Genomic DNA, 18,748 nt, shown 5'->3' with positions numbered 1-18,748 from the left:
AATAACTCCACATGCACGTCCAATACGTTTCCGCGAGAAAGTCAAATACCTCGGTGTCTGGCTGGACCAGAAATTACTCTGGGGGGACCACATACAACACATGACCAACCGAGCTAGCGCGAGGCTCAAACAGCTCTATCCTATGCTCAACAGGCGTAGCACACTGAACAGAAGGGTGTCGAGGTCCACGTACATGACACTTATCCGACCCCTGATGACGTGCGTAGCTCCTGTCTGGGGCTACGCTGCGCCTACACGCCTGCGCCGTCTGCAGCTCATACAAAACAAAGTACTCAAAATCATAAGCAATGCTCCACGATACACACGCATCGCGGCCCTTCACCGGGAATACCGACTTGAGACTCTCACGGAGGTAATCCACAAACTCACCACAAGACTATACAGAAACTCCAGACATTCGCAGAACCCGTTTATTCTGAATCTGGGGAACTACGACCACCACCATAGATGGAAACAAAAAAAAGACCAAAAGACACACTTGTAAGGACATAACATCTATGGCCAAGCATACGCAAACACAACGGCACAGGCGAGCCCCTGTTAATCAGACGCCATTACTGGATATCCAGCTGGAATACACTGCCGAATAACTGGCACCACACAGGGAAGCCGTACCGTACACTGCACGCAAACAAGCTCCACACATCCCCCACACAGTGAGATGATATATGGCCGATCTCCCACTACTGTATAACGATCTTGATTGTTCCAGGAATGCAGCAGCAGCAGCAGCAACTGGGACACATCGCCATCGCTTGCCATGGTAATGATGCATGATACCTATACTAACAAATCCAACCTTGCATGAGCTATCGCAGCTAGTAAGCCACTACTGCTCTTACTACCCATCCCACAGTCGCAGAGCTTGTTTTCCCACGGCACGAGCCATGGCACTTTTTTCCCTCTGCTCTTCAAATCGCTACCCTCACTCGCGTTTCGTCCACTATCTATCACCCGATGGACCGTGTTAATGCGTAGCCTTACCCAGACGCACGGACAACATCACAGCCCAGCATCCTGTGATCCACTTACTAGACAACTAACATGTTTACGGAGGTGACAGTAGAACTTTTGGTTTGGTCACCACGTTGGTGCGGGCGTGGAGGGGCCCCATCTCTTTTAGACAAAAGTCGTCTATCCTTCTTCACGTAAGTAAATGATCGTCCATCTAGTATACAACAGGCAGAATTATTATAATCAATGTAAGCATACACACAGAAACAGAAGAAATTGTAAACAAAGTTCTTGAAAGTGTCATTGACCGGTTTTTTGAGAATTTTCTCACCCTCAGTTTTAAAAAGACACAACATATTCAGTTTTGCATGTCTAGAGGTACTACACCAATGATAAGTGTAACACATGAAGAAGAAATAATAAGTACGGTGGAAACTTCAACATGCTTAGGGGTCCATATTGATCAGAATTTAAATTGGAAAAAATATATTTTGGATCTTCTAAAACAACTCAACTCATTTCAGCCGCATTTGAGCTTAGAATCATTAAGAATCTTGTGGGGAGAAAAACCGGAAAGTTTACATATTTACCGTATTTTCGTTCAATAGTGTATTATGGAATAATGTTCTGGCATAATTCATTTTTAAGAAAGAAAATCTTCATTTTGCAAAAACGTGTCGTGATGATAATGTGTGTCCTGTGTTTAAGGAGTTGGGCGTTCCGACTCATGCTTCACAGTATATTTATTCCTTCATGAAATTGGTTGTAAATAATCCACTACCGTTCAAGGGGAACAATGAAATAAATAATTACAATACCATAAGGAAAAATGACATTCATTACTCCACCTTAAGGTTGTCTTCAGTACGAAAACTGATACTCAATGCTGCAACAACAAATTTTGATCACTAATACAGCTCACAGAGAGCAAAGTAAAATTTGATAATAACCTGAGAAAATTTCTCCTTGACAATTCCTTCCTTTCCATAGAAAAATACCAGTATTTTAATGTAAGAAGGTGATGGGTAGGAATTACTAGTTAACATCGGTATATCTTTTTCTGTTTTTGTGAAAAGGAAATAGATATGTTCAGACTGGAACTGTGTGTACAACTTAATTTGAGATGTGACTGTATAATCACTCATCCCACAACATTACTATCTATCGCGCAAAATGAACCATTGAATACGTTATTTCCTAATGAACTAACAAATTTGCAAACTTGGTATTTGTGTTTAGAGACTTACTATTCAGAGAGCAGTAACAACACTGTGCGAAATGTCCAAAGCAGGTGGGCGGTGGGAACGGGTGGGTGGGGAGTGAGGGAGAAGTAGAACGCATTTGACCAAGGAGGCTTTACAGCACAAGTGCCAAATTACATTATTTAGAACAAGGGACTTGGAAACGAGAAGACCTGTGTATATAACAAATCTTGAAAAACATCAGAAACGCTCTTCCGATTAGAGTTGATTTGCTCATTCAGAATATTGCGTAGGTTGTCATTAAAGTTTTTGCCGAATTCTATCTCTCCCAATATATAAAAATGTAAACCATTCGGCTCTGTATGGAAGACAGTTAAAAACTCTTCAGCTGCCTCCAAAGTATGTCTCTTCCTGACAAAATAGCATCCCAAGGGCGTGTTGTTTTTATTGCAGTCTTCGTTAAATCATGCTTGAAAATCACGATCTGTTCGATTGATCAATTTTTTTTTCACAAGACTCACATGATTTTATTGCAGGCACCTGTTTTAAAAATCCAATTAGGTTTTCACCTGCCGAAGTGTGTAGTACTGATCTGAGCTTTCTATGTGTCTGGAAGCGTAACTGTGTATTAGCTTTGCTAAATGCCCTTGCGTTACGTTCTTTAAACCGGTTTGAATAAGAGGTAGACCCCGAACTTTACCGCGTTAAACATCTTGCAAACTGATCTGTATGACTGTCTTTGCTTTCTCAATGCATGCTTGGTCTAGGTCTCACTTTGCTAATCTTTTTAACATTGCACAGAAGAACGCACGTTTGTACGCCCTTGGGTGACGAGAGAGTCAGCACTCATGATTATATTAGCTATCACCGTTAAAAAAACGCTTCGTGATTTTCAAAAAGGGTTTCAGGAACTCTCCAATAAAAATTTCACAGCCCTAGGATACCATCTTGTCAGTAATAAACATACTGGAGGCAACTGAAAAGCCTTTACCTGTCTTAGTATAGAGGACAAATGATGAGATTTGGATATTTTGGAAGAGATTGAAATCTAAAAAAAAAAAAAAAAATTAATGGCAGTTGCCAAAAATAATGTGATTTAACACTTGTACACTTGTACTGTGACACCTCCTTGGTCTCTCATATTACCCATCTTCTCCCCTCCCAACACACAACCCCCGCCATTTCATGCTACAAACACTATGAAAGAATGTTGATAGTTCAACGAATAATACCTATCTAAACACAAAATTCAGTTTGCTCAGACATTGAATGTCATTATCGTCTTAACTTTTTATACCTTTTTGTATCTCGAGAAGAGGTAGTTTGCACAGACATTACATCTTATTCTCATTTTCACCTGTCACTTTTTATACTAGCAGTAACAAACTGTACCCTCATTTTTCATGGAACTGTATTACAATATATTTATTTTGGTTATTCTCTTTCTATGCTCTTACAATTTTTGTAAAGACACTCCTGTAGCTCTTGTGCTCTTTTCTACTGCTAGGTTTTGTTACAAGCTGAGGTCAGCCAGTATGGCTCATTTCATTCGTTTTCTTATTTTCAGTGTAATTTTACATTATTTTCTTGTTTATTATATCCATGGTCAACTGGGACGAAATACGGTGGCAATGTTGTAACTATTACATTAGTGATTCTCTTTGGTATTTACCATAGATCGTTGATATTTTTTGAAAGATTTCTGAAGATGGGTATGTTGGAAGTGCGTTATATTGGGAACAACAAACTCACGTTAATTTGAAGCATGACTTTTTAAATAGTGACCAGTCCAAACTTTATGCAGCTTCGTTATTCATTTCTTACATGGCCACCTGTCTTCTACGTGACATTTTGTTGCGACTGTGTTGTGACAGCAGCTTTATAAATATTGAGGTATAAATGCAGTTGACTGACTTATTTGGTCGCCTATTTAATGAACGATAAAAGTATTTTGTACAGAAATTTTAATTGTATATCAGAATATGTTAACTTTAATAATAAACTAAAAATAACTTCACAAAATGTTTTATCGTTGTTGACAAAACAACTACAGTGTCCTCATTGTTTGCCTTTAAGTGATACAGCATCCTGTTTTTATTTACTTGTCAATTACTTCATGTTTTATATTATCTATTTACTATGTGAGGTGGACTGTGTTTCAGAATCTTTGTCTAAGAGCATTTAGTCTTATAAAACATATAGGAATACATTGAGCAAGGATGGTTTTCAGTGATCAGAATGTTAGATCAGTAATGTGTGAACATAATCTGTTTTAGAGCATTCATGGCTATATTGATTTTGTACTGATTAAAAGCACTGCTAATGAATTAGAACTGCTGTAATGTGTGCTACTTTTAGTGAGTGAGAATATATTTTATGAGAGGTATTGATTTCGCGAACAGTATTTGTTTCACAACATAAATTTTTGTATTATTATGTATTATATTCTAGAAATAAAATTGTTGTTTTGTTTTCAGTGACATTACAAACTTTCAAGCAGGATAGTGAGTGTCCCTGTTCATGACAATATTTTGACTTAAACCAGTCTTACACCCAGATACTCATTACAAAATTCCTGATGAGAAAACTATGAGAGAGACATACAAGAATAAAGATCATTAAAACATTTAAGAAGTTAATAAATTGTCCAAAATTTTAGTACTATTTCAATACTGACACGATTATCAGCTTCCTTGCTGCCACAACAATAGTGTATTTGAGAAATATATATTACATCCATTTATTTTCAGCATCAGATTCATGAAAATTCCTAAAGAACAATAACTGTAATTTTTCTCTTGCAAATTTGCTGTAGTCACATGACGAATTTTTTGCCGTTAATTTACTAACTTCGATAATAGTTAATTTGTTGAATACTATGTCATTCAGTGAGAGATTTTGTCGAAATTTTTGTCCTGAATCTTGTAAGCACCACAATATAAGCAAAACTGCATGTACGAGTATTCTTTATTACAATTACATCACTTAAAAAAGACATATTTACTCTATATATACATACGTTAAGTATGTACAGCAGATCTGGATTCATACTTGCAAAAATTTCTAGAAATAGCAGCTGTTGTTTCTGACAGAGTAACATTGCTAGTTTTCTATGTACATTTTTATCTCTGTTTTGGTTCTGCAAGAAACATTCTGTGTGTAACTTCAGTCAATGCTTCAGAATATCCTGACACCACTTTCATGGCAGCATTTTAGCACAAACATTGATGATGAGCAAAATACTCTCATTAAGATATGTTATCTCATCTCACACTACTAAACTTTGTTTATTATAGGGACCTATAATCTCAGAATTCATATTAATTTGCTCTATGTTAGCCGTCATCATATGCTGTAGAAGTTCTTCAGCTTGTATTTAGATATGTCACTGCTTACCCGTAGCCTAAATGCCAATTGGAACAAAAAATCACATGAAAGGGATTTTGTTCAATGTATTGATTCTTTAATAAATGAGAAACATACAGACATAATATTACATTACTATAAAATACTCATTATAAAGAAATACATCAAAAGGCAAAATTGTCAATTACATAAATATTTTGACAATTATATTAAGGATAACTGGTGTATATACGTGAATGAGTATAAAACTGTACTTTTAAATATTTTTAGCACTCTTGTAGAATTACAGGTGTAAGATACTATAATTTTTGGAAGATTCATAGAAAACTGATCGATCAGAATTCCTTTATAGAAAAATTAAATTAGTCATACATTTTACAAGTTGTAGTAATATGCATGTACTATATGTAGAGAAAAACACATCCCCAAAAATTTATCTAACAAGAAATGATTCAATATACTGCATTATGCTATAAAAGGCTATGGTAAACAATCAAGTATGATATCATATCTGGTAAAGGTAAGCATCCATTCTTCACACTGTATAAAAAATGTTTTTCCACTTAATTCTCACTCTTGCCAGTCACTCGTAACAACCACTAAATTTATAATTCATGAAATCATATCGAACTGTAGTGCACAAACAACACAGCTATATAGGTTAGATATTATTTACCATATCCAAAGGTTAATAACCTGATTACAAGAGTCTAATTCAACCAAAATATCGACTTCTATTTCCAGTTATACTTTGCTGTAATTGTCCCTTCTAACTTTAGTAATTCCACAACAAAAATAGTATGACTGCTGTCACAGCTTCAGTACAAGTTTTCATATTAAGCTTATTCATCCAACAGTGATGTATTCTGTAGACATAGCTATTCCCTATTGTATGTTCACTGATGAACATGGACATTTTACTTAGCTTTTAATCCATGTATATTACCCACCCGTAAAAAATATGTATTCATCACCATGAACAAAATTTTCACTATTATTCTGACCATCCTCATCAAAACGATCCATTTTCTTTATGGTGGTGGCAGCAGTAGCCTGGGTGGAAACTGATCTGACATTCTCCTTTTAGTGTTGTAATCATTCCACCCTTTCAGGTAACCCATGTTGATCTTCACCTGCCATCTGATGAATCAATGTAGGTTCATCTTGATTTTGCAGATGGTTTCCTGAAAAAAAAAAAGGTAGAAGATTTAACAGAAATCTAACAAATTATTTGCTACAGGTAAGTCACTGATAACTAGTTTAATACAGCACAGCTAGTGAAAGTTATTCTTAAAAAAAGAAATTACAAGTAAACGAATATTTCTTGGCTGCTGTATGCTCTGCAAGACTGCTAAATCGCTTGAATTTCCTGTTATGTTTTATTCTGGGCTGTGGTAAAAACTTAAACAAGATAACTTAATGCACAACTGTGACTGCTGAAACAATTTCATTCATGTGAAAAATTCATGTTATGTGCAAATTATTTGTGATTTACTTAGGAATTTTGAGTTTCCAAAATACAACTGAAATTAGAAACTTGATAGTGACGACTGTGCACAAATTAACTAAGATTTGCATACTGGAAATTTAGATATTTTCATCAACCTGAAAAAAAAATTATGTGACTATAACAGACAATCAGTGGAAGTCTACAACAAGCAGTATAGTTTTAAATTAGATACCGTTTACTGTGTGACAGAATGTAATTTGTTATGTGTTTTCATATTATCCTTAAGAGAACTAATACTCATAAATGTTTGGTAAGAGATTTGTTATTGCATCTAGTAGAAAAGCAAACACACATCATAAATCAATTTTGTTACTTTCCCCTCATTAACTATGAACATAAGTTCACACTATTTTAATTTCTGCATAGAATACAAAACTAGTGCTAGATGTGTTGTGTTGGCAGAAGAGCGAAAACCGTGTTACTAGTGGGGGCCGAAATGCACGCGTTTTAGCTCACGCAGGCTGGCGTGAGAAGGGAAGGACTCTACTGACGTGAGGTCTGGAACATGACAAGGAATTAGAATTCAGAAAGCGGACGTAATTAGTGTGATACTTAAGTTTAATCAATTAATTATGAATGTCGCTCTTGACGGTACATGATTCACAATATTATCTGTTCAGAATAGTAACTGAATATGGCGCCTTGCTAGGTCGTAGCAAATGACGTAGCTGAAGGCTATGCTAAACTGTCGTCTCGGCAAATGAGAGCGTATGTAGACAGTGAACCATCGCTAGCAAAGTCGGCTGTCCAACTGGGGCGACTGGTATGGAGTTTCTCGAAACTAGACCTGCCGTGTGGCGGCGCTCGGTCTGCAGTCACTGATAGTGGCGACACGTGTGTCCGACGTATACTAGCGGACCGCGGCCGATTTAAAGGCTACCACCTAGCAAAGTGTGGTGTCTGGCGGTGACACCACAGGATGTGTATAACATAACGAAACAGTATTAAATACACAGTGCTGAAAAGGAAAGACTTGAAACTAAAATGGCCAAGCCAGATTGTAGTATGTGCTGCAGTCTGTACAGAATAACGCTCTATGTACATAACACATATGTACTTTTGAATTCTTAGTTTGCTTTAGTATTTTCTAATTGTAAGTGTGCAGTTGTTCAGTATGCATCACAGTCAACAAATTATCATACATGTTCCACACACAGAATTCTACATCTGGCTTATACGCCTTATCACATTCTAATGAACTACGAATTTTGTTAGTGATTAACGAAGGTTCATAGTGATTACATAACACAATTACTTCAAATCTTGTTGGCAGCAGTGTATTCACCTGTTTTCGCTAGACAGTGGCAACGACATTTTCTAATTTTGATAGTTCTTTAGTGCAATTCATGAATACAGGAGCACGTTTACAGAGAACATTACAAAGGCAATCATAGTTAATAGGTTGTGTTCCGCTTTAATTGTCAATGAAGAAGTTCATAAGCATTACGTTATACTCACTGGGGTCTGTGGTGACACTTTCACTGCATGTGGGTCTAGCTGGATATGGTGTGTCTCGTTGACCTGTGACTCCAGACTTTGAGTGATGCTGATGTGAACGTCCTGACTGTTTGTGCGACTGCTTTGAACGCTTGCGTTTTCGACCGCCTTGTGGTCGTCTGTTGTGAACGTGTTCTGGCTCACTATGAAACTCACCGCACTCTTTACACTGAGGAATGGCACTGTATAGTGTGTCATCAATTGCTATAAATTCCCCAGGCTGACCATTTACGACATGTACAACGACACGAGTATCAAGTTGTCCTTGCCACATCATAACTCTGTGGAAGTACATCTGCACAAGATGGTTTAAGGGTGCGGTTGCATGTAAGTAATCTGGGTACACTGGCGGATTGAAATGGGGGTGTGGAGGGTAGACGTCTTGGTCACCACCTAGAAAGAAAAGGGGATGTGGCAGTTCATCGAAGTTAGCAGGATTACAGAGAAACCCATCTGGAAAGTGCAACTGAACATGGATCAAGTGCGGAGATTGACCTGCCACGGAAGGATCCCCTTCTGTATCAGGAGTATTAACAAGAATATCAAACCCAATCTGGTACCTAAGGTAGTACGGAAGCCAAGGGAAGTAGCACATAACCGCGTTCTGTCCTAATTCATTGGCAGCCAGTGACGACATAATGCACTATCGAGTGATCCAACTGATACTGTGAAACCACCCGGAGCGCGCGCAAAGCACTGTGACGTTCTTCGAATAGCTCACACAAGTCGCACTATGCACGGAGATCTCACTCGAACTAAGTGTCAGCTGCGCTCTTCGTGGACTGTTGGAGGAGTCGCGGAGTAGGGGCACACAGGCAGTGGTGGGAGACAGCTGCAGTGGGGGAAGCTACAGGGTGGGGGAAGCTCAGGCAGGGCCCCGAATGCAAAGATTACGCACGCTTTGTAGTTTCCACACCCAGTCCCATAATAATCTTTACTTCAAAAGTCAGTAAAGTTGGTGGCCAGCTTCAAATGTCAATGGTCGTCAGTAAAAAAGAGTGAAATTTACTGATCAAATTGCAAAACGAAAAATTTTCTTGGGTATAAAATGACTGATTCTATGTAAATGGGCTTTAATATTCGTTTTAAGACTACATAATATGTGCAACAGGATCATTATTTTATACCGGACCATTTGCAGCCTGTCTGTATGAGAAAGAAATAACACTGCAGCAAGTGGACACACATGAACTCATATGCAGTCACTTGAAAACAAATTTGTAGCCATTATAGGCAAACAACGATTGATTTAAATAATATTTCATACTCATTACTTTTTTTAATTCCAAATCTTTACTGCTAAATGTTGAACACGATAAAATTGCACCTTTCTTCTGGGAAATTTTACCCAACGCAATAACGTTATTTTCTGTGATAAATGAAATGTGTCTATTACACCCATAACACTATCAGCAAACTAATTTACACAACAATACAGATGTATAATTTGTCTTTTTACTTTTTAACTGATGAGACTAAATGCACACAGAAACCAAAAGTGTGGTAATATTCACACCTATCAGCAACTGCTTTCTTTGGAATTGGAATTATTAGTTTCTTATTGAAGTCTGAGGATATTTCATCAGTTTCATATGTCCTGCACGTTGTTCTCGTGGCTGGCTCTCCCTGGGCTGTCAGTAGTTCAGACTGAATGTTGTTTGCTGCAGTGGCCTTGTTTCGACTTAGGTCTATAAGTGCTTCGTGAAATTCTTCTCGCAGTATCATATCTCTCTGCATCATCTACGTACTCTATGCCTTTCAATAATATTGCCTTTACTTAGTACTGGTTTTCTGTCTGAGCTCTTGATATTCATACAGCTGCTTCTCTTTTCTAGAAAGGGTTCTCTAATTTTCCTGTAGGCAGTACCTATATTTTCCGCAGGAAAATATACTTCTAAGTCCTTATATTTGTCCTCTAGCCTTTCTTGCTTAGTCCTTCAGCATTTCATTCATTTCTTATATCTTTGTGTTCCCTTCCGTGTGCCTCATTTACTGAATTTTTATATTTTCTCTTTTCACCAATTAAATTCTATATCTCCTTCGAAATCCAAGGTTTCTATTAGGGTTTGTGCATAAATTCTTAACGTTTTTCTATTAGTTTAATAAACATAACAGGTACACATAGCTGCGAATTTAGGAATCAATAACATATTCTCCTTCACTGTTTACAACAGTCTGCCAACGCTGGGGTGGCTTTTCGATTCTGCGACTGTAGAAATGACGTGGTTTTGATACAAAGAACTCGTCGTGCCATGTTCGGAACGCATTTTCATTTAGAAAGTAAATTCCCTCAAAGCTGTTAGATGGAGAGAGGAAAATGTGAAAATCTGAGGGCGCAGGATCAAGTAAATAAGGTGGGTGTGGAATGACTTCCCAACGCAATTCCTGCATAGCGAGTTTTATCAGTCTAGCAGATTTCGGGCGGGCCTTTTCATCGAGTAGCATCACTTCACGCAGTAATCCTGTTCGTTTTTCTAGGATTGCGTCTATATGACTGCTGACAATACTGTCAGTACTGATGGTTACATCTAGGGGAAACAATTCATAGTACGTTGCACCATCCCTGTTCCACCAGACGCTTAACGTTGTCTTTTGTGTATGTGCGGGGTTCTTTGCACGGGGAGTTGCTGCTCTGTTTGGGCTCAACTATTCCTTTCTTTTCCTTATGTTAGCATAAAGACACCATTCCTCATCACTAGTAACGGTACAGGCCAGGATTGGTAGGCGTTGTTCTCGAGCCAAATGACGACGAGCAAGCTGAGAGGCACATATGGGCACCCTCTGATTTTTATGATTTTAGTTTAGAGCATGCTGTAATCACACAAACAATTTTCAAACCTTCCCCACTGCACGCAAATGGCGCAATATGGTGGAATGATTACAGTTCTTCGGCGCGCGGAGTGGCTGAGCGGTTAGAGGCGCCATGTCACGAATCGCGAGGCCCCTCTCGACGGAGGTTCGAGTCCTCCCTCGGGCGTGGGTGTGTGTATTGTCCTTAGCATATGTTAGTTTATGTAGTGTGTGAGTCTAGAGACCGATGACATCAGCAGTTTGGTCCCTTAGGAATTCACGCACGCACATTACAGTTCATCACATTTGCCAGTTCTCGAGTACAGTGACATGGATCATTGTGGATTAATGTGTTTAAACGCTCTTCATCAAACGACGAAGATTTTCCTGAACTTGTGGAACTAGTAATGTCAAAAAGATCCTTCTTAAGACGAGGGAACCATTTTCTTGTCATACCCTGTCCAATTGTGTGATCCCCATACACGGCCTTCGCTTCTCTCACTCCTATAGTGAACTCGAACAGAAGAATATCGAAAATGTTTCAATGTCTCCACTTGGCACTCCATTTTCTAGCGTCCATGGCTCCACTCACTACCTCCAAATGACAAAGTGACAATAAGTAAGATCAAATAGCGGTAGTGAACAACAAATAAAAACTGACAACCGATACATAAATCCATAGCAACCGGAACAACAACATGCAAAACAGTAAAGCTACGAATTTATGCACCAACATAATAGAAGGCAAGTTCACCCAGTCATCCAGACTGTTGCTGCTGCAGTTACTGAAAAGTGTTGCTGCCCCTTTTCAGAAACCACCTGTCTGTCTCACATCGCAACAGATACCCATCTGTTGTGGTTCCACTTGCGGCATGGCTGTCTATGTCACATAGGCACACAAGCCACACCATCAACGGCAAAGTACATGGCTGGTGGGGGAGGGGGGAGGGTGCACTTCCACCTAAGTAATATCATGCTGTTAAAGCAAGCTATAAGCAATTTAAATAGTGTTTCAGTAATATCTATTTTCTTAAACCGCAAAACTCTAATTACGAATTTGGGAATGTGGAAGATCCTACCTACCTACAGTTCTTAAACAATTAATCATTAACCTGCCTTTTTTGAAAGAAAGTGCATTACTTGGCAATAATGGAAAAAGTAGTACACTAGTGCCCAAAAATCAAGTATAATCGGGCCAAGCGAATAGATAACGCAAAGCTTTCATGAAAAGAGCTCACGTTTCTCGAAAGAAGTCGAATGATTTGCAGAAGAACGTAAGGCATAAACAGCATTGATTTTGCATGCTAAACTGTCCAAAGGTGCAAACAGAGAAGATACGAAACCACTGGTACACATTACAACTAAAAAGAATAAAAAGGAATCTCTTCCACAAAAGCAAAACGTTTACTTAGGTACATGTTTACGACAATCGAATGATATGAAAAACTGCGTAAACCCAACCAACATCGCAACTCATTCCACAGTAATTATAGAAGCTGAAGAAAAGAATTAAAATTTTTGTCACAGACAAGATTTCAACACAGGTTTCTCGGTATATCATGTAGGTGTGCTAGACATAACACCAACCTCGGCCACCCTAGTCCTAAATCATCCGCAATAGAAACTTCAGTCCACATCTCCAGCTTAGTTTCTAGCTCTTAGATCATCGTTATTGACGAGGCTCTTCGCTATTGGAATAGCACCCCAGTGTTGGACGTAATGGTGAAATTTTGCCTGTCCCTTAGATGTAGGTGTTCTGTTATGATTAAATTTTCCTTGAGACGGTTGAGTCTCATCTTTATCTACAATGTCTTCAGCTTATTTTCCCCTTGTTAGTGTCGATCTAAGAAGGAGAAAATAAGCTGATGACGTGAATTGACGTTTATGTTAGGGAAGGCATTCGTCTAGGATATTCCGTGCATCAATTTTACTGAGCTGCCGGTCGGTGTAGCCGAACGGTTCTAGACGCTTCCGTCTGGAACCGTGCGACCGCTACTGTCGCAGGTTCGAATCCTTCCTGGGGCATGGATGTGTGTGATGTCCTTAGGTTAGTTAGGTTTAAGTAGTTCTAAGTTCTAGGGGACTCATGACCTCAGATGTTAAGACCCATATCGCTCAGAGCCATTTGAACCATTTTTTTACTGTGCTGCTGTTGTGAGTGTGGAGATCTAGGTTCAAGTCCTGAGAGATGCACGAATTTTATTCCATTTCTTCATCTTCTGTTGTTGTCATAGATAAAGTTAGATTGAAATATCTCAATGAAAACTGAATTATGTGAGATCCTTACACAGTAGTCAGCATTCCAGCCACTAGTGTTTTGCTTGAGCACAACGGGAAGAGAATTGGAGGGTATCATGGAACCTGGGTGGATTGATTAAAAACGCTGAAAAACTAAGGATAGCAAAAGATCTCACCTCACGATTCAAAGAGGGTGAGTAATTCATCAGAGAAAGATTTCATATTAATGGAAACGTGAAGAGAACATAGAGATTTTCAAAATTGGGAACGATCTTCCTAACCACCTCATAAAAGATAATGCTGACTCTCAGATGGTACGGTGAACGAATGAACGACGCAACAGTTCATAACAGCCCATATGAAGTAAGTGACTGTATAAGGTCTGAATATAGCAGTTCAGACAAACTGACGTGTTAGAAAGGCCAAATGGTTTTACAGTTTCTTAAATATCGATTTTGTATGTGTTTTACACACTTCAGTGTAATTACTGAATACGATCACAAGTCCATTATCCCAAGAAAGACAAACGCACTAAACATAAGAGAGTGACGAGTTCGTTACTACGCAGACTAACCCTTTGTGAAAAATCTGTTTTTAGTGTGGCGGGTAATATTTCAATTGATAGCAGACCTGGGCGCCATCTTGATTCTATGGCATGATTCATGTGCGTGAACAACATTTTTCACCCCACTTGATCTCTAGTATTGGCAAAAAAAAATGGCTCTGAGCACTATGGGACTTAACATCTATGGTCATCAGTCCCCAAGAACTTAGAACTACTTAAACCTAACTAACCTAAGGACAGCACACAACACCCAGCCATCACGAGGCAGAGAAAATCCCTGACCCCGCCGGGAATCGAACCCGGGAACCCGGGCGTGGGAAGCGAGAACGCTACCGCACGACCACGAGATGCGGGCATCTAGTATTGGTAACAACTGATTAGTTATTACTTAATTGTTTATGTCATACGACGTTGTTCTTTGTACCGGAGGGATGAACCACAAACCGCCTCATATAATGACCCCACAACCAACATGCTGGCTTCTTTAGTTGATAATACTGGCGCTATAGAGGATACCATTTTTCTTCTAGCAAACTGAAGCGGGAATTCCATTTGAAGAACACATGCTTCCCTTTGCTCACTACGCTATCTCGATGTTACTGTGTATTCGACCAACGAATACGTTTCTACGCTGCCTTAAGCGCATGGGCGGTCTACTAGTTTATCAAAGGAGGGAAAGATTCAACAATTTTCTTTCTCCACTTGACAGCGAGACTGAGAATCTCTTACGGCGTAAGTACTAAATTTTAATGGAAGGACACAGAACTGGCTCGGTCACAGTCCATTGATTGGTATTGACGGAGATATAGGTATACACAAATAAGCACTGAAAGAAGTGAAAATTAGCGTAAGGAGAGCAATGAGGGAAGTGTTTAATTACTTGAAAGTAAATTTTTGCCAGACGAACTGACTAAAATCTTTACAAAGTTTTGGTATTATCAAAATGGGTACGCTGTTAGAAATCACCTATTCAGTCACTCAGTGACCTCAATGACACCGAAACGGAAGATGACAGAGAAAAGGACAAAATATTGAATTATAACTTCAAAAATAATTTCACAACGGAGGATTGTACAAAGGGCCTTCAAAAAGTTTTGCACAGTCGTCTCGAATTTTTTTATTTTTTGCCGGAGGACAATGAAATGTTCTGTGAACATTTAGCTATAAGTAGGTATTTAAAGGTATTCTTTTATTTATAGGTGAGCCATAATGGACTCTGAAGTAGGTGTCGTGTTGCGACAACGGTCGGTGACGGAATTCCTGTTCAAGACCGGTGATGACCCCGCCACATCGTTTATGGGGAGGACACAGTGTATCGCAGCAGTATCCAGTGGTGGTTGCAGAAGTTTAGAGAAGGTGATTTCTCTTTACTGGACAATCCACGATGCTGTAGACCATCGACGGCAGTGCGTGATGTGAATAAGGAGAGCATTAATCAAATCATTCAAGATGACAGATTTGTGACGACACGACACCTTGCTGGAATGACTCGTTTGTCATCGGGTAGTGTGGTATCACTGGTACAGTCACTGAGGTACAGAAAAATCTATGCACGTTGGGTGCATAGATTATTGACAAGAGAAATGAAAACGATGAGGAAGAATGTGTGCGAGTGTCTAATGAAGACCTTTACTGACGAGTGGAAACAGTGTTTTGATGGCATTATTACCCAGGATGAAACATGGTTGTTATTGTCCGAACCTGAGAGCAAAGCCCAATCCATGGAGTGGCGTCATCCGGGTTCCCCTCGGAAGAAGAAACCAAGACTTTCAGGAACGGTAGGCCGAAAGATAATGTCCTCCTTCTTCTGGGATCAGTATGGTGTCATTTTCATTGACTTTTTGAAACCTGCATCCACAGTTAACCTGGACCGTTACTGTTTGTCATTGGACAAGCTGCGACGTGCAATTAATACCCATAGACCACCGCTTCAGGGTCAGACCATCAGGCTACACCATGACAATGCCAAACCCTATACAGCCCTTATGAAAAAGGAGAAAATCGGGAAAATGGGTTGGAGAATTGTTCCTCGTCCTCCCTACAGTCCGGACTTGGCTCCGTCTGATTTTTACCTCTTTGGTCGTATGAAGGCCCACCTGCGTGGTAAAACATTTGATGGTGAGAAAGACCTTATTTCCTGTGTCAAGCGATGGTGTAAAAGTAAATCCCCAGAGTTTTACCAAAGTGCATTTACATCACGGAAAGAGCGGTGGGCCAGATGCGTCACAGCTAATTGAGGCTACATTGAGTAGAGTCTATGTATACCTAAATGTTCCAAGTATCTTCGCAATAAACTTCATTCTCCTCATGCAAATAATAAAAAAAATTAGAGTCGACTGTGCAAAACTCTTTGAATGCCCTTTGTAATAAAAAAAAATGGCTCTGAGCACTATGCGACTTAACATCTATGGTCATCAGTCCCCTAGAACTTAGAACTACTTAAACCTAACTAACCTAAGGACATCACACACATCCATGCCCGAGGCAGGATTCGAACCTGTGACCGTGGCAGTCGCGCGGCTCCGGACTGAGCGCCTAGAACCGCTAGACCACCGAGGCCGGCCCTTTTGTAATAAGATCGCTCTTTCCAGTCACTATAGGAACGCCAGAATGCAAGATACTGATTTAAGAAGTTGTGGAACAGAAAAGAAACTACAGTCGCTTAGTAGAGAAAAGGCATGTGGACAACTCAAGATACCTATAAGATTGTACAGAGATTATGCCGCATTAATTGACTTCAGGAGGGCGTTTGACACGGTCCGGCATTGCCGCTTAGTGAAACAAATATCAGGTGGCCGAGTATCGGACAAGATTCGTGACTGAATTCAAGTCTTCCTTGCAGATAGCTTTCAACAAATCGATGTTAACGGAACATAATCGACAGACATAAAGGTAATTTCGCGAGTATCCAAGGAGGTGAGATAGAACCGTTACTGTTTAGAGTATACACTGTCCGGTCACATTAATGCGACCACCTGTCAAAAACATGAATAGCCATCTGTTGGAGCGCAGGCCGCCGTGAGACCTTCAGGAACAGGGTCAATGAGGTTCTGAAAGATACCGACAGCGATGTAGAGCCATGCCGAATACAGTGAGATTACAAGCTGCACTACGTCTCTCTACTGAACTAGCAACCGGAACGTGGTAGTCCACAGAGTCTCGATTGGGTTAAAATTCGGAGAGATTTGTGGCCAAGAGTATGGTAAACTCATGCTGTTGCTCTTCGAACCACGTACGTACACTGCAAGCCGTGTGACACTTTGCATTGCCCTGCGGGTAGATGCCATCGTTCCAAGGCACCAAGAACTGCATGTAGGCTTGGACATTGCCCCCAAAGACAGATGCATACTCGTATTGATCCACTGTGACCTTTCAAAATGATGCAGGGAATGCATCGAAAACGTTTCCAAAGTCATAACGCTATTCCGGCCTGGACCCTTACGACGATTGTTGCAGTGTGTTTGCTTTCAGACGTTTCACGGCGTACACGCCAACGGCTATCTGCCCGATGGATCATAAAACGCGATTCACCTGGAAAGCCGACCTGTCGAAACTCAGTAGAATCCAGTTGCGGTACTGACGTGCAGTCGGTATTGGTGAATGAACCAGGTGCCTGCTGCGGAGACCCATACTCAGTAACGTTCACTGTAGAGTCAACGAGGAGACACTATTAGTAACTACTTGGTTCATCTGGGCTGTCAGTTGCTCAACAGCTTCACGTCTATTCGCCTACACACAAACTCCGCCGCTGTCGTTCAGCCCTGTCATCTACTCGTATAGCCCGTAGTACACCACAATTGCTTCGGCGCCAATTTTAGAATGCGCTATTTTGCATTCATGGTGAACTTCATCCACAATGACAGTGAACAGTTTACAGACTTAGCCGTTTCGGAAATGCTTCCACGGTTGGGCCGAAAGTGAATGATCATGTCCTTTTGGACGTCAGATAAATCTGCCCGTTTCAGCATTACGACAACGGCTGAACTGTATCCCGCATCTCCCCAACACACTTAAGGTACCATCCATAGCTAGTGCCGCCACCTGCCTTCTATAAGTGGTTATTGTACGCTGATGTCGAACATAGGCGATGGTCACATTGATATTATTGGAGTTTTGTATACTCGTATAGCAAGGATCTAGTTGAAAACGCCAGAAGATACTTAAGACTGTTCGCAGACGATGCAGTTGTCTATAAGAACGTAACAACGCCATCAGACTGTAGCGACTTGCAGGAGATTCTGCAGAGGACTGATGAATGGTGCAGGGAAGGCAGTTCATCCGGAACGTACATAAATGTAACGTAAGAATCTCCGCAATGTCCTTTCTTCGAGGGGTGTTATTCCCCCAAGTTCCGAAGGAGAACTTCTGTGAAGCTTGGAAGGTAGGAGAAGAGTTAATGGCGGAAGTAAACCTTTGAGAAAGTGTAGTGATTCGTTCCATAGTAGCTCAGTTGGCCGTCGTCTCATAGCCATGACAATAGACGGATGTACTCGGCTTTCTGGGAAGAGCTCCGCAGGCGTGTTTCAGTCTACTCGTTAGCGAGTGGTGCTACACCCATATATAAATCCAAGTTCTGACCTGCAATGGCGTTATCTTACTGCCGTG

The sequence above is a fragment of the Schistocerca americana genome, chromosome X (genome assembly GCF_021461395.2).
Source record: "Schistocerca americana isolate TAMUIC-IGC-003095 chromosome X, iqSchAmer2.1, whole genome shotgun sequence".
Lineage (NCBI taxonomy): Eukaryota > Metazoa > Arthropoda > Insecta > Orthoptera > Acrididae > Schistocerca > Schistocerca americana.
The sequence above is the reverse complement of the archived record's forward strand: the minus strand, read 5'-3'. Positions refer to the sequence as shown.